This window comes from Pelophylax lessonae, assembly GCF_965119305.1.
Source record: "Pelophylax lessonae genome assembly, chromosome: 2".
NCBI classification, from domain to species: Eukaryota; Metazoa; Chordata; class Amphibia; order Anura; family Ranidae; genus Pelophylax; species Pelophylax lessonae.
This window is the reverse complement of record NC_138769.1, coordinates 639106507-639132000: the sequence shown is the minus strand read 5'-3', so window position 1 is coordinate 639132000 and position 25494 is coordinate 639106507. Positions and strand designations below refer to the sequence as shown.

The 25494-nt window shown below is 42.5% G+C and overlaps 1 protein-coding gene across 2 annotated transcripts in view; it reads right to left on the bottom strand.

The window, feature by feature from the left end:
* The window catches only part of RXFP2 (relaxin family peptide receptor 2), a 453266-nt gene that overhangs the window by 171580 nt on the left and 256192 nt on the right, over window positions 1–25494 (bottom strand). The window lies entirely within an intron of this gene.

The following is a 25494-nucleotide window of genomic DNA, read 5'->3' as shown; positions in this document are numbered from 1 at the left end:
GAGGATCGGATCAGATAAGATCTGATGAAAACGGACAGGCAGTACGATGTTATCATCCGATCTCCCATAGAGGAGAGCGGGGCTCTGACAGCTCTGTCTTTGCACACAGAGCGAAGACAGAGCTGTCACCTGCCTGCTCAGCGGGGATCAGCGGATCGATCCCCCGCTCAGCAAAACGGACTCCGTCTGGCACAACGCCCGTGTGAAAGGAGCTTAATTGTACAAGTTGAAGTTAGAATCTGATTTGTTACTGTGCACAGCTGCACCAGTTTATGTGTGCACCAGATTTAGGAAATCTCACCCAATGTAATTGACCCAAGCAATGTTTGAGAGGATGCATCATATTACCAATGTTGTCAAAAATTGCTACTGCAACCTTATATACCTAATCTTTATTGAATTTGCTATGAAAGGATGCATACATGAAAATGAGAGAAGCCATTCACACGTCAAGTCACAAGGAGATTCGAGAAGCCTCTCATTATTTAAAATCTTTTCAACCAACCACTTGATAAGTTACAATGACTTGACACATCTAAACAGGGCTCTGAATATCCTGAAACTCAGTTGTTAGTACGACCTGAAGGAGAATGTGGAAAAAGAAAGGTTGATTGATTTTTGCAGTGGACATTATTAGAAGAATAAGGTGGGCAGCACTGGTTTATGGAACTCTTCTCATAAGTTTATTTGTTAGAATATCATCGTCATTTAAAGGAATAGGGTAAGGAGGCTGTAAACATAAAACTAATGAACTGAATTACCTGCTTTGCACACCAGTCACTTCAAAACTCAACTCAAGCCAAAACATTATTTTTAGTTTTGATTGGGTGGGGAAAAGTTAAATACTTTTTACATTTTGTATTACTAGATGTATGCCATTTCCCTGACAATGTTGTCACCAGGACAAAAAAAGAGGGCAACTGGTTTCACAGGGGCAGGAATATTCAGACAGCATTAAGAACCTGACAGAAATTCTTACTCATCCCCACATTTGTTTTGCTGTCTCTGACCCTATTGGAGAGATTTCCCATAACTTCCTGCTATTATGCCCCTCCACCCCTGGCACTTGAACAGGAAACAAGGGTAAAAAGGCACAAAAACAAATAAAATATTGCAGACATTCTAACGCTTCTTGACTCTGTCTAAGACAAAACAAGAAAAAAAAAGCTGGACCTAAGCTATCAAGTGATAGCTTAACATGGGTTCTGCAGAGTGGCTCTGAACCTCTTGTTCAGGGATCCTTGCTGGTGATTTTGGCTCCTTCTCTGCTTTGAGTGCACCCGTAGCAAGCTGTTTGCTATGGGGACACTTGAGGGGCTCAGTTTCGAGCTGGGTAGTGTGCATTCATAGACACACAGCATGGCTTGGCCCTGCCCCCCACTCCCGCCTCACAGGATTTGACTGACAGCAGCAGGAGCCTATGGCTCCCTCTGCTGCTGAGTCTCCTGTGAGAGCAGAGAGAGGGGAGAATACCTGCTTTGAATGCCCACAGTGCTGGATCAAGATCGGGCTCAGATGAGTGTGTAGTAGTGATCGACCGATTATTGGCAAAGCCGATATATCGAGGGCCGATATGCACTTTCCCCGATATATCGGAATCGGCCACCAAGGTGACCGATATTGCTGATATTTCAGGAAAGTGCATGTACCGGAGTGATGCCTGCAGCTAGAGGCATCACCCCGGTACCGGTGTCCACATCCAACGGTCGGCTGTCTTGCAATGACAACCGATGCGGCTGAGAAGCCGGTCAGCTGTCATTACAAGGAGCGGGAGGGGATGCCCCCCCTCCCGCCGCCATCCGCGGGTCGCCCGGGTCTCCCGTTTCATCGGTTCTCTAATAAGTTCCTTTACATTACGGCTAAGCCAGCAGGGTTTGGCTTTGACTCTTTTAAATTTATTTCCCATAGGAATGCATTGAGAGATGCATTTGCTTAACATATTCCTAAAGCAATCCCATTTTTCCTCCATGGTCAGCGATCCTAGGGTTTTGTCTCCTCCATCATTGAGCACAGTTTGGGAAAGTTTGTCCTTCTGAAGTTTAGGGTTCTTATGCTGCCCTCCTGCCTTGCTACGTAGTGATTTACACTGAATGTGATCGACCTGTGATCGCTAGAACCCAAGTTGTCCCGGACTCCTACATCTGAGATAAGATCTGGGCCATTAGTAATTAATAGATCCAACACTGCATTCTTTCTAGTAGGAGAATCCACCATCTGAGACATGTAGCTGTCCAGTAAAGTTTCCATGAAGAGACGGGCCTTTAGTGAGTGTGCAATCCGCTCTTCCCAGTTAATGTCAGGATAGTTGAAGTCCCCTAATATGATGACTGTTCCCAGCTTTGCCACTTTACCCAGCAGTGCCATAAATTCCAACTCTACCTCCTCCCTTTGGCTGGGTGGCCTATAGCAAACCCCCACAATTATTTTCCCCTTATCACCTTCCCTGTGGAGTTCTACCCACACGGATTCTAACTCCGTACTTATCCCTTCCATAATATCACTCCTCTCCATCACCCTTACATTATTTTTGATATAGAGACATACCCCCCCCCCTTCCCTGTCCTTCTGATACACAGAATACCATTGGATATTGGCCAACCAGTCGTGTGAGGAATCGAACCACGTTTCTGTTATTCCCATAAGGTCTATATCCTCCTCATGTACTAACATTTCCAGCTCTTCCATTTTATTAGTTAGGCTACTGGCATTTGCATATATCCCTCTTAGTTTAGTTGAAGTCGATATTGCATAGTGCTTAATTTTATTTCTGTATGGTCTGTGGTTTTTCCGAACAGTCCCCCTAATTTTAGACGCTACGTACCTGCTGTCGCTACTGCCCCCAATAATACTCTCTGACCTTAGTTCCCTCCTGACTGACTCTACCACTGGGCCCCCCTCCTCCTAGTTTAAAAGCCACTCTAACTTTGTGGCCATCTTCCTCCCCAAAAGAGCTGTACCGTCCCCATTTAGGTGCAGCTCGTCCAGTGGCGGCTGGTGTATTGAGGGCGCAGGGGCGCCGCCCCCCATCCATGCGTCCGCCCCCCATAATCTGCATGCAGGGCGCCGGACGCATGGAGCTTAATGTTTTTTTTTTAAATCACCTGATTAGAGCCAGAGGCTCTAATATGGTGATGCAAAGGGTGGAGCCGGGGCGCAGAGCAGTGCGCCCCGACCCCACCCATTGTGTAACAATAGCGAATGAAAATTCCCTATTGTAACACCGATCCTCCTCCTAACAGTGACCATATTTTTAGCACTGATTACTGTAGTAATGCCACTGGTCCCCCCAAAAGTGTCCAAAATGTCAGTTAGGTGTCCGATCAGTCCCGCTAAAAATCGTTGATCGTTGCCATTACTAGTAAAATAAATAAATAAATAAAATGACAAAAATCTTTCCCCTAGTTTTTAGACACGATAACTTTTGCGCAAACCAATCAATATACACTTATTGGTATTTTTTTTTACCAAAAATATGTAGTAGAATATTGGCCTGATGAAAAATGATGAAAAAAACTGTTTTTAATTTTTTTTTTATTGGGAATGTTTTACAGCAGAAAGTAAAAAATATATATTTTTTCCAGAACTATCGCTCTTAGCCGCATGACTGCGCAATTGTCAGTTAATGGCCTGGTCATTAAGGGGATAAGACCGTCCGGTCCAAAAGTGGTTAACACAGTATATTTCTGTGCGTTACTGCACGTTTAACGCAGCATATTTCTTTGCGGTACTGCATGTTTAATGCAGTATATTTCTTTTCGTTAGTGCATGTTTTGTGCACTATATTTCAGTGCATTACGTGCCGTTTAACGCATTATATTTCTGTGTGTTAGTGCACGTTTAACGCAGTATATTTCTGTGCATTAGCAGCATTAGTGCACGTTTAACACAGTATATTTCTGTTCGTTTAATGCAGTATACTTCTGTGCGTTACTGCACGCTTAACGCAGTATATTTCTGTGCATCATTGAATGTTTATTGCAATATATTTCTGTGCATTACTGCATGTTTAAGGCAGTATATTTCTGTGCATTACTGCATGTTTAACGCAGTATATTTCTGCGCATTACAGCATGTTTAATGCAGTATATTTCTGTGCGTTACTACACATTTAACGCAGTATATTTTTGTGCGTTAGTGCACGTTTAATATATTTCTGTGCATCAGTGCAGTTTTACTGCAGTATATTGTAGTGTGTTGGTGGAGTGTGTAGTGAGTACTTAGGATAAAGTGCACAAAACACCACTTTAACTATGCATCCACGTACATATGTCCACATCTTTATTACATTTTGTTAATAAGCACCTTTCCATTATGTCTGGGAGGCAGAGGTTACCATGGTAATGTGAGGCTGCCAGAAGCATATGTGTCCACAGGCAAAGGTGGACGTGGCCAGTCCTCAGGCAGGGCATCATTTCCTCTGTTTAGTGATGTTGCCTGTGCTATCCAGCCACAGCATGCAGAGGAGGTAGTGGACTGGCTTACTAAACCATCCTCATCCTCCGTTACCCAAGCAGAGACTAGTGCACAGTTCACTGCAGCTGCCAGACTGGCTAAATCTGCCTCCTTGTCCACAATTATTCCTGCCATAGTGCCAGCATCAGGCATGGACGAGTCAGCTGAGTTATTTGAACACAGCATCAGCCCCTTGCTCCTTGACGATGCACAGCCAGTACTTGATTCGCATGTTGGTTCTGAGGTTGAGAAAGGTAGGAACATGAACCTACAGAGAGGGGAGAACACCGGTAAACAAATTGGCATTCATGTTCCCACAGCCGCAGCGTATTGCCAACTTGTCTTCAGTGACCAATTTTACACCTATTACTTATCCAGTCTGCGGAAGAGACACCAGAATTTATCCAAAAAATCTTGAATCTTGTTCCCAGTGCACTACAATGGGGCCTTATCATACAGACTGGCTCCCCAAGCCGTTGTTTGCAAAAGAAAAGAAAAAAAAGCTTGCAGTGAAAATGTAATTTTTTTGGCTTGCAACAAAAAGGCAATTATTTCTGTAGCAGCTTCTATACACAGTACAGATGTGCCACTTAACAGCTGGACCAAAGGGACCCTCCCCAAGCACTATATTGAAAGGAATTTTTCAAAGATTTCACTTTAGGCATCAGTAAATCACTGCTCAATCAAAAATGATATTTTTTAGAAACTTTTTTTTCATTGATACATTTCCCCCAGGGCATTACCAATACCCCCATAACCATTGTATGCCCAATTACTTGCATATAAGCCTTCAAAATGGGCACTTTTGATTCTTCCAGTTTGAGCCCTATAGACTTCAATAGGGTTCGTTATTCGGTTCCAAACTTTTGTGATGTTCAAATGTTCTGGTGCGAACCAAACAGTGGGTCTTTCGGCCTATCCCTAATGACTACTCTCTAAGCCCCAACCTGCACATAGATTCTTCTGGTTCGTGGGAAAACAATACAATAACTGCTAGTAGACAGTGAGTGATCATAACTGTTTGTTGGTTAACTCCACAGTTTACACTTTACACAACACACATACAATAGCTGTTACAATGTGATTCAACTGAAACACACTTACATATCTATTGTAACAATTTTGACCTGTCTGTGACACCTACTGCTGCTCTAGACAGGATGAAACAGAGTTTAAAATATAGTAATGTTCTTCAAAGATTGAGAATTCTTTAAGTTCTGTTTTAGAGCATTTAGAGATAAAGTTCAACAATTTTAAGATATCATTTTCATAAAAAATAGAAAAATGGTGCAAGAAAAAATATTTATCAAAAAAAGATAAGATTACAAAAATAGTCAATCAATAGCAACAGTAACATAACTGGGAAAAAAGAATGAAAGGTACTTAACAATGTATTGCCTGGTCTGTGAAAAAGTAAATAAAGTGCGCTATCTTAACATCAAGTAAATACTTGCGGTATATATTTTATAAGGCTAAAATCTTTGAAAAAATGTAAATCAAATAATGTATCACTTATGCAGTGTATGTGGATATTCCGTCCTAGTAGCCAGGCTTGCCACTGTTGCACTGCAGGTGGCCTTGCACATCTGTTTTCATGAATGTCTTATTGCTCCGTGTTTTTATGTAAGTGCAATATTTTTTAATAAATCTATGTGTTTAAAGATAATGCTCTTTTTTTTCCACATATGCTTTTATCTTATAACGAGTGAATCCGTCGCCTTGTGTGCATATCTTTGTGGCTGGGTCCTTGATTTGTGTTGGAGTCCGATCCCGAGCTGGTTTACAAGTGGAGGACTTTTGTATCATGCTGCATGACCTCAGCCTTTTGGTAAGCGGCCAATTTTTACTAATCAGCACAAGGGTGGAACACTGAGCACCTGGAAGATTATCCATCTCAGCACAATTAACATTGTGTCACTGGCTGTGTATTTTCTCTCACTTCATGGGACTGAACTTTTCTCTCACTGTTTGTTTCTTTATCACAGAGGTTATTTTGGATTATTAAGTGCAGCAATCTACAGTGCATTGCGAAAGTATTCGGCCCCCTCTAACTTTTCGACCTTTTGCCACATTTCAGGCTTCAAACATAAAGATATAAAACTGTAATTTTTTTTGAAGAATCAACAACAAGTGGGGCACAATCATGAAGTGGAACGAAATTTATTGGATATTTCAAACTTTTTTAACAAATAAAAAACTGAAAAATTGGGCGTGCAAAATTATTCAGCCCCCTTAAGTTAATACTTTGTAGCGCCACCTTTTGCTGCGATTACAGCTGTAAGTCGCTTGGGGTATGTCTCTATCAGTTTTGCACATCGAGAGACTGAAATTTTTGCCCATTCCTCCTTGCAAAGCAGCTTGAGCTTAGAGAGGTTGGATCGAGAGCGTTTGTGAACAGCAGTTTTCAGTTCTTTCCATAGATTCTCGATTGGATTCAGGTCTGGACTTTGACTTGGCCATTCTAACACCTGGATATGTTTATTTGTGAACCATTCCATTGTAGATTTTGCTTTATGTTTTGGATCATTGTCTCGTTGGAAGACAAATCTGCGTCCCAGTCTCAGGTCTTTTGCAGACTCCATCAAGTTTTCTTCCTGAATGGTCCTGTATTTGGCTCCATCCATCTTCCCATCAATTTTAACCATCTTCCCTGTCCCTGCTGAAGAAAATCAGGCCCAAACCATGATGCTGCCACCACCATGTTTGACAGTGGGGATGGTGTGTTCAGGGTGATGAGCTGTGTTGCTTTTACGCCAAACATAATGTTTTGCATTGTTGCTAAAAAGTTTGATTTTGGTTTCATCTGACCAGAGCACCTTCTTCCCCATGTTTGGTGTGTCTCCCAGGTGGCTTGTGGCAAACTTTAAACAACACTTTTTATGGATATCTTTAAGAAATGTCTTTCTTCTTGCCACTCTTCCATAAAGGCCAAATTTGTGCAGTATACGGTTGATTGTTGTCCTATGGACAGAGTCTCCCACCTTAGCTGTAGATCTCTGCAGTTCATCCAGAGTGATCATGGGCCTCTTGGCTGCATCTCTGATCAGTCTTCTCCTTGTATGAGCTGAAAGTTTAGAGGGACGGCCAGGTCTTAGTAGATATGCAGTGCTCTGATACTCCTTCCATTTCAATATTATTGCTTGCACAGTGTTCCTTGGGATGTTTAACGCTTGGGAAATCCTTTTGTATCCAAATCCAGCTTTAAACTTCTCCACAACAGTATCTTGGACCTGCCCGGTGTGTTCCTTGTTCTTCATGATGCTCTCTGCGCTTTAAACAGACCTCTGAGACTATCACAGTGCAGGTGCATTTATACGGAGACTTGATTACACGCAGGTGGATTCTATTTATCATCATTAGTCATATAGGTCAACATTGGATCATTCAGAGATCCTCACTGAACTTCTGGAGAGAGTTTGCTGCACTGAAAGTAAAGGGGCTGAATAATTTTGCACGCCCAATTTTTCAGTTTTTTATTTGTTAACAAAGTTTGAAATATCCAATAAATTTCGTTCCACTTCATGATTGTGTCCCACTTGTTGTTGATTCTTCAAAAAAAATTACAGTTTTATATCTTTATGTTTGAAGCCTGAAATGGGGCAAAAGGTTGAAAAGTTCAAGGGGGCCGAATACTTTTACAATGCACTGTATCTATTTTAAAAGTCAGCACCTCCTCATTCCCCCCTTTTTTATTGCCTGGTCTTTGGCTCTGACAGAGTTCAATACAATGTAACATAAGTCCATTTCTGACAGAGTCACTGGCCCTCTCTCAGCGCAGGTGAAATATTTTGATGGAAAATTGAGAGCTCTTAATCTGTAGATGCAGCCATCTTTTCTGATCCCTGAAGAGATCATTAAAAAAGGATCAGGGGGTGGGTGGTAGGAGCGCTAAAACATTTATGATATTTTTAACAACCCCCCACAAGATTTCTAAATACCACCATGTTTTGATAGGGTCACATGTGCCACTGGCCACATCAGGCTCTTTGGCTGTCCCTGTCCAGCCCACAGTGCCTCCACTGTCAGCATGGAAGCTTGGAAGTAGACAGGCTCAGAGAGGCATGCCGACAAAAGTTAGCGCAGACTCTGTGGAGATCAGCCAGAATTAGAGAGAGAGAGCTAATTGTCACAGTGTGGAGGCTTGTTTCTGGCAGAAGAGTGCTTCCGAGAAGACCTCCTGACAATCTCCCACCACTCTGCTACCAGCGAAGACAGTTCTTTTTGTGTTAAAGACTGTATTTCACTCTGAAGTGTAGTAGAACATACAGTCTTCTTTCCTCCCTTTGTTACAGCAGTGATTCTGTATACGACCTGTCAGTACCCACCTAGCTACCCCTGCTTGTAGCTGGTTAGTTTTTATCCCCAGGACAGCAGTGATTCATCTCCCACAGCAGGTGCTGGACAGCTACCAGATCCTTCTGCCTCTGTGACAACCCTGATCAGGGTTCATTTGTGGGGCTTTGTTGGGTGGCTATTCCAGGGCATTCTCACCACATTACAAGGCATGACTTGTCTTCTACATGGCTGGTTCACACCACTGCGTTGCCCAGGTGGTGTGCATTGAAAAAATATACTACATGCAGCACTTTTTCTTCAGCACAGTGCAGTGTGAGGCAATCCACCACCTCACACTATATAGATGTCAATTCAATTTAATGAAATTTATTTGTGACAGACTGAAAATGATCCAGTTTACTTTAACCATTATATTTTTTGGAATTGCAGTAATTGGGGAACCCCACATGGTGGGAAACAGCACCAACATTACAGATGTTTGTAAACAAACACACATACTCACCTTCATGCAGCAGCATAAATGTGCATCAGCAACTGTCCCACGTTGGCCATAAGCCTGAGAATGAGCAAACATGTAACTGCTGATCCCTCAGTTCTTGGTCTGCTCAGAGCAGTGACCATCAGTTATGGCTCTCCACTCTGCTCCTCCAGTGCTCAATGAAACACGGAGCTGGGTAGGGGTGGGCACAGTTGGGTCTGGACCTCAGCCCCACCCTGAGAGGCAGAGCCAGCTGCCAATCACACATCTGAGTGGATCCTGACACTATGGTTTGGATCCTGGAACAGCTCTGTCATTTAGCTAATAGTGGACAACAGCCCATTGTCAGCCGACTCTGGATCATAGAAGGGCAAAAATGAGTGCACTGCTGTGATCCACAAGAAAAGTATGACCAAAAAAACTCGGCCATACTTCTCTTTTTTAAAGTAGTATTAGCCCCAGTTCACACTGGGGCGACCTGTCAAGCGACCTGGTCGCCTGACAGGTCGCCGTAGGTCGCCTCCCATACAGAAGCTATGGACCCGTTCTAATAGGAGCGACACAAGTCGCTCCAACTTAGAAAAAGGGTCCGGAGCTTCTTTGGGGCGACCCGGAGCAACCTGCATAGACTTCAATGTTGTAAAATATATAAGATAAATATCCACAAGTGATAAATGTAATATATCCCCTGCGCACAAATATAAAAGTAACAAATGAGTCTGATTACAGACCTATCGCAGCTACTTTAAAAATATAGATATGTTAGAGTTACCAGGAGAAAGTCACAAATAACAAACAAACCACTAGTAAAAGTAGCGCAGATAATAAATAATTAATAGCGTTATAATAGTCCTCCACAAAAAAAGATTAAAAGTCTCTTTAAAATCTCATGCAGAAAAACTGGCTCCACAAATTGGGAATATTCGTGATTTTTATGGGGTCACCACACCACACATCCTTCACCTCGGTGCTCAATAAGGGGGGTGGCAACTCACCGGACAGTGTGGCCCACCTACTCTCATAGGATAGGCAGCAGAGCAGAATAACACAAATCTCATCCAATCAAGTGGCAGCAAACGACTGTGTCTTTTCTTGCTAAGATTTCCTTCTCATCACAATGATACTCCCATCCACCACAGTTGCAGGGAAAGAAGGGAAAAACCACACTAGCGTAATATTGTTTACACTCCACACGTTTTATTCACCAAATCCAAAAGAAATGTACTCACAAACAAAGAATATATAAAAAAGCCTCCAATATCATACAGATTGTGCCACGGATGCACCGATCGGTGCTGAAGGTCTGGCTCACCCTCTCCACGCTGATGGTCCGGACCACGCCAGCCTCCGTAGGTAACACCCGCTCACTTCCGGTCGCCGTAAGGTTCACTCCCTGACATGTTTCGTCATATCCGACTTGTTCACAGGGGCGTGAACCTTACGGCACGGCGTTGTATTTAAATGCAGTGGGATGCTGACACATCGGCTAACGTCGCTCGGGAACACCCATTTATGCTAATTCCCAGGATTCTGATTCAGTCTCCTTAGAGACCGTATGCAATAGGTCGGCCACATGGAACCTAGGTTTCTCAATCCACCGCCCACATACAAATGGATCCGACAACAGAATCCGCCTCCGTGTATATTTCTAAACACTTTGCACGATCAAAAATATATAAATATTGGCACCATTATAACAATATCTACACCGTGTCAGCATTCCTCTGTTACAATTTTAACATTAACATAAAGGACGATAAATGACAATAGAATCAATTGAATATAGACCTGACATTCATATACAGGATAAATTCAATTACCTATATATGTGGATGCATTCACAACCAAATAGGTATCCTTAACACCTCTTTTAAAATTAAAATTTAAAATTTATACAGAGCGAGCAGCTCAAATAGAAGTAGACAAGGACATGTCACAATAAGATCAAAAAAGTATACTCATAAGATTAAAATGGCATCAATATACATTATATAATATATTATTTAAAAAACGTAAAAATGGATAAATACGCATAAAAATTAATACGCATAAAAATTAATACGCATAAAAAATTAATACGCATAAAAAATTACGGCGCATAAAAATCAATCCACATACAAGTTAATACGCATCCAAATTAATATGCATAAAATTAACATTAAATTATGAGACTACAGATAGCAGCAAAGATCAGCACCAAAACACTATCCTAAAAATATTTATAGATCACTGATGAAACAGTTTAAATCTAGGTCAATGTTTAAACCTTTGGGATCAAGGGCCTGGGTGAGAAAAATTCACTTTGTTTCGCATTTGGACAATTCCCTCACCCAGTTCGCCCCCCTCCAAGAGGGAGTAACCCTTTCTATCCCCCAAAAGTGCAAACTTCGGGGATCACGATTGTGGTGTCTTCTGAAGTGCTCAGAGACACTATGATCCTTGAAACCATTTAAAATGTTTGTAATGTGTTCACCAACACGTTTCTTTACTGTATGTTTTGTGCGGCCAATATAGATCCGATTGCACGGGCACATAAGACCATAGACCACGTGGGTGGTATCACAAGTTATTAAATTCTGGATTTTAAAATGCTTATCAATCGCTGGTACATAAAATTCACTTCTCTTCTGGGAATTAGCATAAATGGGTGTTCCCGAGCGACGTTAGCCGATGTGTCAGCATCCCACTGCATTTAAATACAACGCCGTGCCGTAAGGTTCACACCCCTGTGAACAAGTCGGATATGACAAAACATGTCAGGGAGTGAACCTTACGGTGACCGGAAGTGAGCGGGTGTTACCTACGGAGGCTGGCGTGGTCCGGACCATCAGCGTGGAGAGGGTGAGCCAGACCTTCAGCACCGATCGGTGCATCCGTGGCACAATCCGTGTGATATTGGAGGCTTTTTTATATGCTTTGTTTGTGAGTACATTTCTTTTGGATTTGGTGAATAAAACGCGTGGAGTGTAAACAATATTACGCTAGTGTGGTTTTTCCCTTCTTTCCCTGCAACTGTGGTGAATGGGAGTATCATTGTGATGAGAAGGAAATCTTAGCAAGAAAAGACACAGTCGTTTGCTGCCACTTGATTGGATGAGATTTGTGTTATTCTGCTCTGCTGCCTATCCTATGAGAGTAGGTGGGCCACACTGTCCGGTGAGTTGCCACCCCCCTTATTGAGCACCGAGGTGAAGGATGTGTGGTGTGGTGACCCCATAAAAATCACGAATATTCCCAATTTGTGGAGCCAGTTTTTCTGCATGAGATTTTAAAGAGACTTTTAATCTTTTTTGTGGAGGACTATTATAACGCTATTAATTATTTATTATCTGCGCTACTTTTACTAGTGGTTTGTTCGTTATTTGTGACTTTCTCCTGGTAACTCTAACATAGACTTCAATGTTATGAAGTCCGTGCCGGCCGCTCCGAGGTCGCGGTGCGAGCAGCGGGCCACGACCTCTGTGGTCGCCTGGGGAAGTCGGATCGCCCCAGTGTGAACGGGGGCTTAAACTCTCAGCATTCTTTAGTTTAACACATTGAGCACAATAAAATAAACATTCCACAGTGCACTATTTGTTAAAATTCTTACCCCAGCACTTTCACTTTACAGGTTTCAATACTACTGGTTCCTACTCTCTCAGTGCTGCTTTCCTGAACTTCCAGTCTTTACAGAAAAGAGTTAACAGTGGACTGTGCTATTTTGAGCCAGTCTGTTAACTTGAAGAAAGAAGGGGGAGGAGAAGGGAGGAGCGGGGGAGTATCCTGTCATACTAGGCTATGGGGCTGTGTTTTTCTAATAAAGCACACAGTGTAGGGATACACTGCATGCAAAGGTGGCTCCATAGGATGCTACAAGAGAAAGGAGCCACCCTAAAACAGGAAACCTGGGTCAGTGGTTATGGCACCAGCTTGAGCTGGAACATAGAGAAGAATTAAAAGCTTAAGAAGCCACATACTCAGTAGGTGAATAAATCAGCTGCAGACATTGCTTGAAAAACCAAGGATTTAATATCACCTAAATACCTTAATCTTCAACCATTGAAACAGCGCATAAGAAAGAAAAGGAGTTTGAGCATCATTTATTTCTTACAACAATTGTTTTTACACATGGTTGGCTAAGGACATTGCTCTTTTATATCCCTCATAAATAGCAAAATGCTACCTAGCTCAGAAATTGATTTCCCTGGAAAAGAGATTGCTATTGGGCTATAAATACGTGCTTAGCAAATGTCAAATGGAGATGGTTAGTGTTTTAGAAAATGTTTGAAAGTACTGTTTTGTACTGGGCTGTAGTGCCAGGCAGTAACAGAACTATAAACTTTCCCAAATACTTTCCGCATTTAGGATACTTACCCAAGTCCAACCCAGCATTTGTTTTACAAAAGCAAAGAAATTCTGTTAGCCTAAGATAAGTACATGGAGGAAACAATGGAAATCCAATTACAAATATGTAGTGTTTGCTTCTTATATTGCTTGATGGCTTAGCCATGACCATGTTAGAATGGGCCCTTTGTCCCATGAAAAGCTCACTGTAGAAAGGGAAAAAAGGCTGAATTAGGAGGAAACATCCTACCTGTGCAAACTTACTTCTACAAAGGGTCCCAAAAGGACAACAAGGCCCATGGGAAAACCAGAAGGTTACGATGGAGGAGAGGTTTTATTTCCACTGCTTACCTTTTTTCCCATTTGTAAAGGTACAAGCCAACAGTCATATATAAGCGTTTTAAAATATAACCCCTAACACTGAATATTGCTTATTTGTCCTCTTTTTGTCTGTGAATGGGAAACTATATATGGTAAGCTAGTATTTAAAACAACACTATACTAGAAGAACCCAGTGAGTTCCTGAAGAAAACAAATTTTGACATGCAGAACCGCTGATGTGGGGGGACCACCAGTCCTCCTGTAGGGGGCCCAGCACACAGGGGAGCCCCAACCGTACAGAGAATCGGTGCAGTTGGGTGGAAGGGCAATTACAGAAGGTAACCCTGTGCGGCTCTCTACAGCAGCTGAAAGTCAGTTTCTCTCCCTCCTGCCAGCTTTCAGCTGCTGCGGGGAGCGACACAGACACAGGGCATCGCTCCTGTAATTGCTTCTCAGACACCGATCCCCCTCTGTTCTACCTGCTTCTGATCCCCACCCCCCTCGCTGTGTACCTCCTTTTCACAGTGCTGCCCCCACAGCACTGCAGGCTTCCCTGTCCTGTAAAAAATAACAGATTGTAAAAAAAAAATAATAATTAAACATAGTAATCATTGTAAAAATAAATTATACATTTTGTTTTTTAAAATGTAAACAACTATTATAAAAGAACTAATTTACATAGTTTCTGTTATCTTTGTAAAAAATGCAAGAACAGGTTGATGGCGCTGCCAGTATATACCTGCTAATCCGTTTGCTTTCTAATGATGCTAAAATAAATGTTAAATATAGAATTAATAAAGTGTCTTGTGCTTCATAAATAAATATTGAATATGAAATAAAGTGTCAGGTGCTTCATACTAATGAAAAAAATCTGGGGTTAAGTGCAAGAAATAGGTGATCCAATTCTGTGAAAAATGTACAATTTTACTGGTGCAAGCTCCAAGTATAAATAAATAAATTAGTTCCTAGGTGAGTGAACCTTAAAAATAAGTAAGCCAACCTAGAAAGGATTGGTAAAAATATATTGAATCAACCTAAAATCATATATTATTACATACGTGAACTGTGAAATCTTTAAAAAGTGAAATCCTTAAAAAGTGCAAACTCTACAATAGGAAGCATCAAATGTTAAAACGCAGGTATATAAATAAGACGCTAAAGATGTAACATCAGAACTACAGTTACTGGTAAGTCCGTAATGGCTAAAAGTCCTAGAGGAAAGGTGAGTCCCACTATGGTGAAACACTCCCTAGATTAGGGGTGCAAAAAGTGACTGGTGCAGGTGCTCTGGCAGAAATTATGGTGATGCTCGAGTGCCGGTGACCATTCAGTGCTCCCCGCACCCCTTGGACCGCACTCACCAGATTTGATCACCCCTGCAGGGGTATCAAGCCTTGGATAAATAATCCTGGGGGTCCCCTTTTTTACTGTATCGCTAGTATGGTCCAATGTCCTGCCCGAGGCCTCCGTATCGGGGTCCTTCACGCCACATCCGCCCAAGTGGAACACACATCCGGACCGTGGTTCGCACGGCGTCCCGGAAGTCCGCAACGATTATTGTTTTTACCTGCCTATTCACTCATCACGTTTGTAAGTACCCATTTTTGATTTAATAAAGTCTTTTTACAAAAACGGTACTACTCTATGTGAAGCCTTCTTCCCCCACATATATACCCGTGGATCCTAATTGTAAGGACCCCGATACGGAGGCCTCGGGCAGGACATTGGACCATACTAGCGATACAGTAAAAAAGGGGACCCCCAGGATTATTTATCCAAGGCTTGATACCCCTGCAGGGGTGATCAAATCTGGTGAGTGCGGTCCAAGGGGTGCGGGGAGCACTGAATGGTCACCGGCACTCGAGCATCACCATAATTTCTGCCAGAGCACCTGCACCAGTCACTTTTTGCACCCCTAATCTAGGGAGTGTTTCACCATAGTGGGACTCACCTTTCCTCTAGGACTTTTAGCCACTACGGACTTACCAGTACCTGTAGTTCTGATGTTACATCTTTAGCGTCTTATTTATATACCTGCGTTTTAACATTTGATGCTTCCTATTGTAGAGTTTGCACTTTTTAAGGATTTCACTTTTTAAAGATTTCACAGTTCACGTATGTAATAATATATGATTTTAGGTTGATTCAATATATTTTTACCAATCCTTTCTAGGTTGGCTTACTTATTTTTAAGGTTCACTCACCTAGGAACTAATTTATTTATTTATACTTGGAGCTTGCACCAGTAAAATTGTACATTTTCCACAGAATTGGATCACCTATTTCTTGCACTTAACCCCAGATTTTTTTCATTAGTATGAAGCACCTGACACTTTATTTCATATTCAATATTTATTTATGAAGCACAAGACACTTTATTAATTCTATATTTAACATTTATTTTAGCATCATTAGAAAGCAAACGGATTAGCAGGTATATACTGGCAGCGCCATCAACCTGTTCTTGCATTTTTTATCTGACTATTCTCCTAGGAATATAGTGTACAGGTGGGCTGCAGCCAGCATCAACTTTAATTATCCTAAGCGCGGATTTTTTTCATTTCTGTTATCTTTGTGTCCGCTAATAATGATTTTAGTGTATTTTTTGTGAAAATATTGTCTTAATAAATTTGGGGGGCTGCAAGGTAGGCTGTACGGGGCCCCCGTGATTTCTAACAGAAGCTCTGCTGACATGTGGTACATTAATGTTTCACTGCTGAGCACTGCCAGGCACTACTTCTCAGTTTGTTCCTCTGCTGACATTCAGACTTTCAAAGATTGCAAAATTTCCACCTAAATAATATATGTTTTAAATACATAAGACCTATATTTTATAATGGCTAAAACACCCCTACCCACGGAGGAAGCTGTGGCAAAACACATTAGAAAGGTGGCATCATGATGTGACCGTGCTTCATCACAAACCCACTGCATGAGCTGGATATGCCCCATATATTGGTCCTGGATTACTATGGATAGCTCTGTAAACCACTCCAGTTTCTCTACTTTAACAGAATGCAGTATCAAGACTGGATTATTTTACTTTCCGTTATGTGCTTATGCACAGCTGTGTTTCATGTATGAGGATTTATAAGCGGATACTACCTCACTCATATCCCTCTGGCCATTTTCTGTTGAAAGTTCAAGTGTAAAGCCCCTTTTAGTTACCAGAAGGAGGAATTCATCTTATCGACAACTTCCTTCCTGAACTGGCATTATTATGGAGCACTTACCTAATCACCAATCTCACCAATTTCAATAAACTATTTTATACACCTATAATCAGATTTCCTGCAATTAGACTCAGTGAATAGAACGAATGTTGTGTATCAAACATTGTGAGGTCTGCATTATCATCTGCAATCATTACTAGCAATTAGCTATTCAATAATCTGTGTACAACATTTATAAGCAAACTCACTCTGCATGCAGAAGTGTAATGGATATATCTTGGCATGGATTGCACACAGAGTTGGAACATATCTTTGGCAGCTATTCTGTGTATAAGAAATCTGCTTTGTTGCTATACATTTAGTTGTTTACATATTGGTGAATCAATTCATTTTACACTGTGATTGGTCTCATTTGTGGTTCTGTTCCCAGGCATATATTCCAACCTTGAACGCTTTAGTGTTGATATATCATCCAAGCTACAAACAGAGAACTACACTATATTGTCAAAAGTATTGGACACCTGCCTTTACACGCACTTTAACTTTAAAGCGGTTGTATACTTAAAAATAAATGAATAAAAAAAAAAAACCCCTGCAAGACAAAGGCATAATGAGCTAGTATGCATCGCATACTAGCTCATTATGGAATACTTACCTTAGAACGAAGCCCCAACACGGACCCCCGGACACCGCTGCGGGCACTGACATGATCTCTCAGCGTCTCTTCCGGATCAGGCGGCTCCGGCGCTGTGATTGGTCGGAGCCGCAATGACGTCACTCCTACGCATGTGCGCGGGAGTAATTTTTCGGCAAGTTCCCGGCAAGGAACGCTGAAGGTCCGCTGGACCTTCAGAGCGCATGCGCCGCTCGCAAGAGCGGCTGCATGCAGTGCAAATATCTCCTAAACCGTGCAGGTTTAGGAGATATTAATTGTACCTACAGGTAAGCCTTATTATAGGCTTACCTGTAGTTAAAAGTAAAAAAAAAACGGTATACTACCTCTTTAGTGGCATCCCATTCAGTCCGTAGGGTTCAATACTGAGTTGGCCCACCCTTTGCAGCTATAACAGCTTAGACTCTTCTAGGAAGGCTGTCCACAAGGTTTAGGAGTGTACAAAAAAACTAGAGTAGAGTAGAGCCTGCTTGTCCCTTCCTCCCAGCGCTTATGAAAACACAGTGCAAGGAATCAAACTTATGTAATTAAACATTCATCCCCTGCATATAAATTGTTCTAGGCAATAACAGCAGCTGCTATATCAAATCTGAAATTAAATTATCATGCCTCCATCATCCATAAAATAATAAACAATGTCCTCATTAGCAGCGCTTAAAGTAAGAGAAAATAACTCTCCTGTGACCTAAACAGTCCTTTTACAAAAAGTCCTTAAAGGTTCTTTTAAAATTCACAGGGGGTGTCAGTGGGGATAAACTCTCAAGCGTGAAGAGGGGGTGTCAGTCGGGATAAACTCTCAAGCGTGAAGAGGGGGTTGTCAGTGGGGATAAACTCTCAAGCGTGAAGTCCAAACTGCACGATCACCGGCCCATCACCACACCGCGTGAGACCTCTCCCCTGGGGATTGAACACTCACCAGAGATCACATAAAGAGGGACTTTGGTGATCATCCAGAAGGACAAGCAGCCTAGTCTCCGCTTGCACGCCTCTCCACCTCAGATATCACCAAAATCTGCCTGTGCAGCACACATCCTTATCCACATGCCTTAAAGTGATGGGAGAGGCTCGATTCCTGAACAGGTGGCCACCAATACACCCCCAGGCAGCCGCCAGGGCTCCTGGTCGCTACTACCATGAGCCGGAAGTTATCCCAACACCATTTTGCTGCTCAATGGCGCCATCCCCATCACAGATTTTCACATCCCGGCAGAATTTCACATTTGTGAAATTCCTTACCATTGAAAAGAAAAGTCTAACTGAATTTTCAGGAAGCTATCTCTGTAATTCAAAAGATGCAGCATCTATTCTGCCAAGGAGGAGGTGTTACAGCAGGGATAACATCATATCCTCTTCTCTCTCTCGTCTACACTATGAAACTACACTTCCCATCATGCTTTGTGAACTGCAGTGAATGTGGGAGGGTACACTAGCCCTGAACATGTTAAATGTGAATTACACTCCCTCGTTCTGCAGCCACGCTACTCAGTAACACACAGCAGATTAGATAGGTTACAGGCTTAAAAATGCATGGCATGTTTGTGCTGCTGTGATCTCTCCCCCTCCAGCCACAACGAGGGATAAACATTTTGCCCTTATTTGCTTTATGTAATCATTACTGAACTGTAGACACATGCTCATCATTATATATTTTACCGGCTATACTCTGCTGTAATTCAGTGTTATAAATATTCCTCCGCCTGCTGTAGCTTTGAGATCTTTCTAAAAGCAATCAGTGCTTGTATAGTGTATATGAGTACATCCCTAACCGCAACACAGAAAGAACAAGCCAGGACATGCTGCTTTACATCAGCATGTGGCACAAGTAAATGTTGGCATGAGAAAAAAACAAAAAAGTGCAGCGCTAACTAACTAATCAATAACACAATAATGGTGGAACCTTCAAATGTATGGAAATCTCAATAAACTTAAATATTACCACTATACTGGTCTCTGTGATATGTAAAATCACATATAATACACATCAAACTGAAAATAAGACATAAAAAATGAAACTGGGATGGTGGAAACCCCTCCTACAGATATTTGGCAGTGGAGGGTGCCAGTGGATGGTATCAGTGCCCTTATCAGTGCAGCCTCATCAATGCCTATCAGTGAAGCCTATCAGTGCAGCCTTATCTGTGCAGCCTCATCAGTGCCCATCAGAGCAGCTTATCAGTGCACATAAGTACAGCCTCATCAGTGCCCATCAGTGTAGCCTCACCAGTGCAGCGTATCAGTGTTCATCCGTGCAGCCTTATCAGTGCCCATCAGTGCAGCCTCATCAGTGCCCATCAGTGCAGCCTCACCAATGCCCATCAGTGCAGCCTATCTGTGCCCATTAGTGCAGCTTATCTGTGCCCATCAATGCAGCTTATCTGTGCCCATCAGAGCAGCCTATCTGTGCCCATAAGTGCAGCCTCATCAGTGCCATAAGTGCAGTGTATCAGTGCCCATCAGTGCAGCAGAGATCCTTAGGAGAGCCGGCTGGATCACACAGAGCAGCGATCTCCCGCTGTGACACATCTTGTAGGCAAAACGCCCGCTGCTGTAAAGTCACACCTTCTGGGCCGGCATTGGGTCAGTGTGCTTTCTATCACAGGATCTGGTCAAAGAGGCGGTGTTTCACCTGCAAGATGTGTCACAGCAGGAGATCCCCGCTCTGTGTGATCAGGCAGCTCTCCTAACGATCCCTGTGCAGCAATGACAGATGGCTGGCAGGCAGGTGGCCGGTGACGGGAGGGGGGGGGGTGGCGTGTTGGGAGAAGTGATATGACTTCTGGAGGGGGAGTGCTGGCAAGGAGAAAAGAGGAGGAGGAGGACACCAACTCCATTGGCGGTACAGACCGGGGGAACTGTGAGACCCCTCTGCCCACTACAGCAAGGAGGGAGAGCAGTATATCCTTGCTTGCTTTAGATAGAACTACAAGTAGGACGTGCCAAGACCGCTGGTTGGGGGAATTGGAGGGTAAGCGCCCACCAGTTTTACAAACAGGAAATCACTGGAAAGTAACCAATTTATCAGGCTATTACAGAGGAACTACTTTATTTACAATTCCATAGTTATCTTGTAAGCTTCAAGACAAGTGGGACGCTGCCTCTGGTGAGCTAGGCTTTATGCTCGCATAAAGGTCTGGTATGGATTTTAGGTTTTCTTCATTAGGGTCCCCCTTAAAGTCCACACTACTACAACTCCACATTGGCTGAGACAACAGTAGGAGCCATTGGTCCCTACTGCTGAAAGTCCCAGCAAGTGAGCCAATGAGGAGAGAATGGGGGACAGGGCCGAGCTGCTGCTCTATGTCCTATGGACACATAGAGCAGGGCTCGGGAGCAAGCCCACACCAGTGCCCCCATAGCAAGCAGCTTGCTATGGGGGCACTGGTCAAGGGGGAGGAGCCAGGAGTGCCAGCCAGGGACCCGAGAAGAAGAGGATCGGGGCTGCTCTGTGCAAAATCACTGCGCGGAGTAGGTAAGTATGATATGTTTGCAAATTTTTTCTTTTTTAAAGCAGAACCTTTTGGAGCAGATACCACTTTAAATTATTTTTTCTTCTCTCTTTCCTCTTAACAACAAGGCTCAACATCTAGAATTGTATTATGTTCTGTTAAAGTGTTTGTTACCCCAGCATTTCATATTCCTGATATGTGCCTGCCGTACCATGTACTTGTATGAAAAGTCTCTTGTTCTCTTTGAATTGCTTCCTTTGTTCCTGCCAGTCCCTCTGCTTTCCTATCAAAAACTGACCACACTAAGCACGAGAGCACAGCGTGGTCAGTTCTGTAGCTATGCTGGGAACTCAGCTTGCTCTCCTCCAACGATCAGACTTGTCATTACACGCTTCTCTCACACAGCCATTCACTGGAAAGCTCAGTGTGCTGATGCTTCTCTTCCCCCAGCTCTTATGCAGCTGAGAAGAGAGTCTATGTGATCACTTATAAAAAAGAAAAAAGTATTTATAATATTTTTTTTTTGTCTGTACACATTTTTTGCCTTTCATTTCAGTTTTAAACTGAATGTTTTTTTTTTTTTTTACAAGCTAATCGTTTACAATCACTTTAAAGTAAAGTGATTGTAAAGTCTAGTTTTTTTTTTTCTAAATAACAAACATGTTATACTTACCTCCTCTGTGCAGTTGGTTTTGTACAGGGCAGCCCGGGTCCTTTGTTGCTGCTCCAAGCCCCTCGTTCCTGATGTGTGCCCTTAGCAAGCAGCATGCTATGGGGGCACCTGAGCTGAGCTGAAGCTCCGTGTGTCCATTCAGACATGGAGCTTTCATTACCCATCAGTGCTGCAGCCCCGCCCCCTCTCTCCTGATTGGCTAACTGACTTTGATTGACAGCCGGGAGAGCCAATAGCGCCCTGTCTGTCTCCCAGCCAATCAGGAGGGAGAGTCCTGGACAGCCGAGGGACTCTTGGACATTGCTGGAGAGAGAGAGGGCTCGGTTAAGAATTAGGGGTTTGCTGATGAGGCTGCTACACACAGGTCTTTTATCCTAATGCATAGAGATAGAAAACCTTCTGATTTTACAACTTCTTTAAGCCTTATTAAAGAGCTGCTCTCATCTGAATGGTATTTTTTACAGTTTTTTTTGCATTGGTACATGGCCACCAGTATATGTTTTTGTAAATGTTACTTTTGATGCAGTACAGGTGCACCACTTCACAGGCAGGCCTAAGACATCCCCATGCGGAATATCTAGGCACTTAAATACTGGGCACTTTCACCCCTTTCCTGCCATTTTCACCTTTCGGTGCGGTCACTTTGATTGACAATTGCGCAGTCATGCAAAACTGTACACAAATTAAATTTTTATCATTTTCTTCACACAAATAGAGCTTTCTTTTGGTGGTATTTAATCACTGCTGTTTTTTTATTTTTTGCTAAAAAACCAAACATTTTGAAAAAAAAAAAGTTTTTCTTAGTTTCTCTCAGAAAATTTTGTAAGACATTTTTCTCCGTCACTAATATGCGCTGATGAGGCTGCACTAATGAGACAGCACTGATGGACACTAATGAGGTGGCACTGAAGGGCAGTGATGGGGTGGAACTAATGAGGAGGCACTAATATGCAGCACTGATGGGCACTGATAGGTGGCACTGATATGCAGCACTGATGAGCACAGATAGGTGGCACTGTTGGGAACTAATAGGTAGCACTGATGGGCACTGATAAGTGGCACTAATAGGCAGCACTGATGGGTAATGATTGGTGGCACTGATGGGCAACACTGATGGGCACTGATGGGCGGCACTTATAGGCAGGCACTAATTTGCACTGAAAGGCAGCACTGATTGGCGTCACTGATAGGCACAAACTGGTGTCTCTGATGGACACAGACTGGTGTCTCTGATGAGCACAGGCTGGTGTCACTGATGGGCATAGAGTGGCATCACTAATTGGCACCATTGGGGCTGATTACCTTTGCACAATGGTTCTCCTCTGTGAGGAGATGCTGCTGATTGGCTCTTGTAACGGAACAAGGCACCCCTGAGCGGGTACCTCCGTTGACAGATGCTCCTAGTGCTTCCCGAGTGCTCCAAGCACTCCACCAGACATCGTAAGCACTTCAGACTCCACGAACCGCCGCAGCTTGGTTAGGGTCTTGGCATCTCCTACCCACCCTGGACCTACGACAAGGCTCCAGGTTCCTGTGGGTGAACCTCTCTTTCCCCAGAGAGTGCAGCAAGAACAAGCTCTTACAAGAGCTCAGTGATTATCCAAGGGAGTATGGAGGACATAGCAATCCCCTGCAGCAGATTCCCCCAATAAGAGACAGAACTCTAGATTGAGGTGAAGGAACTCTCAAAAACTTTATTGAACAAGACTTATATACAGAATTTGGAACATCCCGCCCCCAACAGCCGCTTTCCTATTGGTCAATTGTAAAGTACCTGTGGTCTCCTTCAGGTTCTCCTTAGCCATGCAAATGAGGACTTGAAAATGAGTCAGCAGGGATTGGTCAGATAGCTTGACCAGAAGGACTGCCATGTGCAATGAGACAGAAGCCCCCAGGGGGCAATCAATGTACACAATAGCCAGACACAGAACAATGGGAGGTCATTAGCACTTACAATGACACAGGGCAATCCACATTCCCTCCCAATACACAAACAAAAGAAAAACATTGCTGACATTGAAAGATATGTAATATACACAGCATTTAGGAATTACAGATTTCATGGTAAATGGGAATAAATCTTAATATTTCTATATGGAGATATTGCTGGCAAATATGAAGCAATCCAAACCATGAATTATCTGTTTTTAACTTCCAGTGACGGTGAGTAATGTCACAGCTCTCCTCAACTCACACTCTGTCTGTGATTACACAGCCAATCACATGGGTAAAGAGCCACCGCGGTGGCTCTTTGCTGAAATAGGGGTCATGCTGTGTCCCAGTGACATATGACATCGTCCCAGAACAAGAGCCGCCCCGTCTGGCTGTCATTTGTCTGTACGCTGAGTGGGAGGCAGGTAAAGGAATTGTGCATTTTTATGGTTTCATTTTGACTTGTTAAAAGGGCTGCTTCCATCCAAAAACAAATATTTGTTTTGAATTATTTTTGCATTGTTTCATGTCCTCATGTCCAGCTCCCCTTACCTTTTGTTTGACAATCTCTTGCCTATTTGCCTTAAAATTGGAGGGAATTGCTTTTCAAAATTCAGCTCCTACTGGCTTCAATAGTATTCACAATTATGTTTTTTTTTTACGTGTTCGTGTTAGGTGTTGTGTTCTCTGAACCTGCTTTCCAAACAAACCCATGAAGAACCCATCATCGGCCATTAATTGTAGCCTTTATGAACAGAATAAGCTGTTGCTCAAATAGAAAAGAGAAAGCTACCTAAAGCTCCATGCACATTTGCACTACTCCAAGGTTACGCTGATTTTGGAGTGCAAATTTTGTGCAATTTCGGATGGGTGCAACTTGGATACGACTTTGGCTTTGACCAGTGATAATGGACAACTGTTGCATTGTATAACATTCAGGTACAATTTTCATGGAACTTCTGAGGGTTAACATTGAAGTCTATGGCCCTCAAGTTGCATCAAAGTCAGACCAAAGTAGTGCATGAACTACTTTGAAGTTGCTGCAAATTTAAGTTGTGCATATATGAATGGTTATCATTGTAAAACATGGGGGATGACTTGTCATGCAACTTTGATGTGCAAAGTTGCATGACAAGTCTCTTAGAATAAAAAAATTGCAACCAAATATCTTGGTCACAGGTTTTGATATTAGTTACAGATTTTCCAGCTTCAGTATGTAGCTCATGTTATTCAATACAGCTACTGATAACCAAGGCACATTTTACATCGGCAAAGACAACTATTGAACCTAGCTATAGCAGCAACTAGCTAGTTTGCATTGCTACAGAATATAATCATATTGATTTGTAACTGCAACAGATCTCTACTATAAAGTTTCTAATGTCATATGGTGCTTAGACAATGACGTGGCAGTCGTAAATCTACTATGTTTAACAACTTTACTCTAAAAGTACAAATATTCATACTACAGTAATCCCCCGCTCCATCGCGGTTCAGTTTTTGCGGTCCCGGTAATTCGCGTTTTTTTTTGTAATGTTATTTTACTATATAAATCATTAAAAATGAAATATTTTTGTGTTTTTCATAGCTCTTGCTCTGTCTCTTAGTATCTTTTATGTGTTTAAATTAGTTTCTATTGTTTTAAAAGTGTGTTTAAAGACCTTAAAATGCTTCTACGCGTACAGTGACAGTAAAATAAACATGCCTACAATGCATTTTAATAGGGT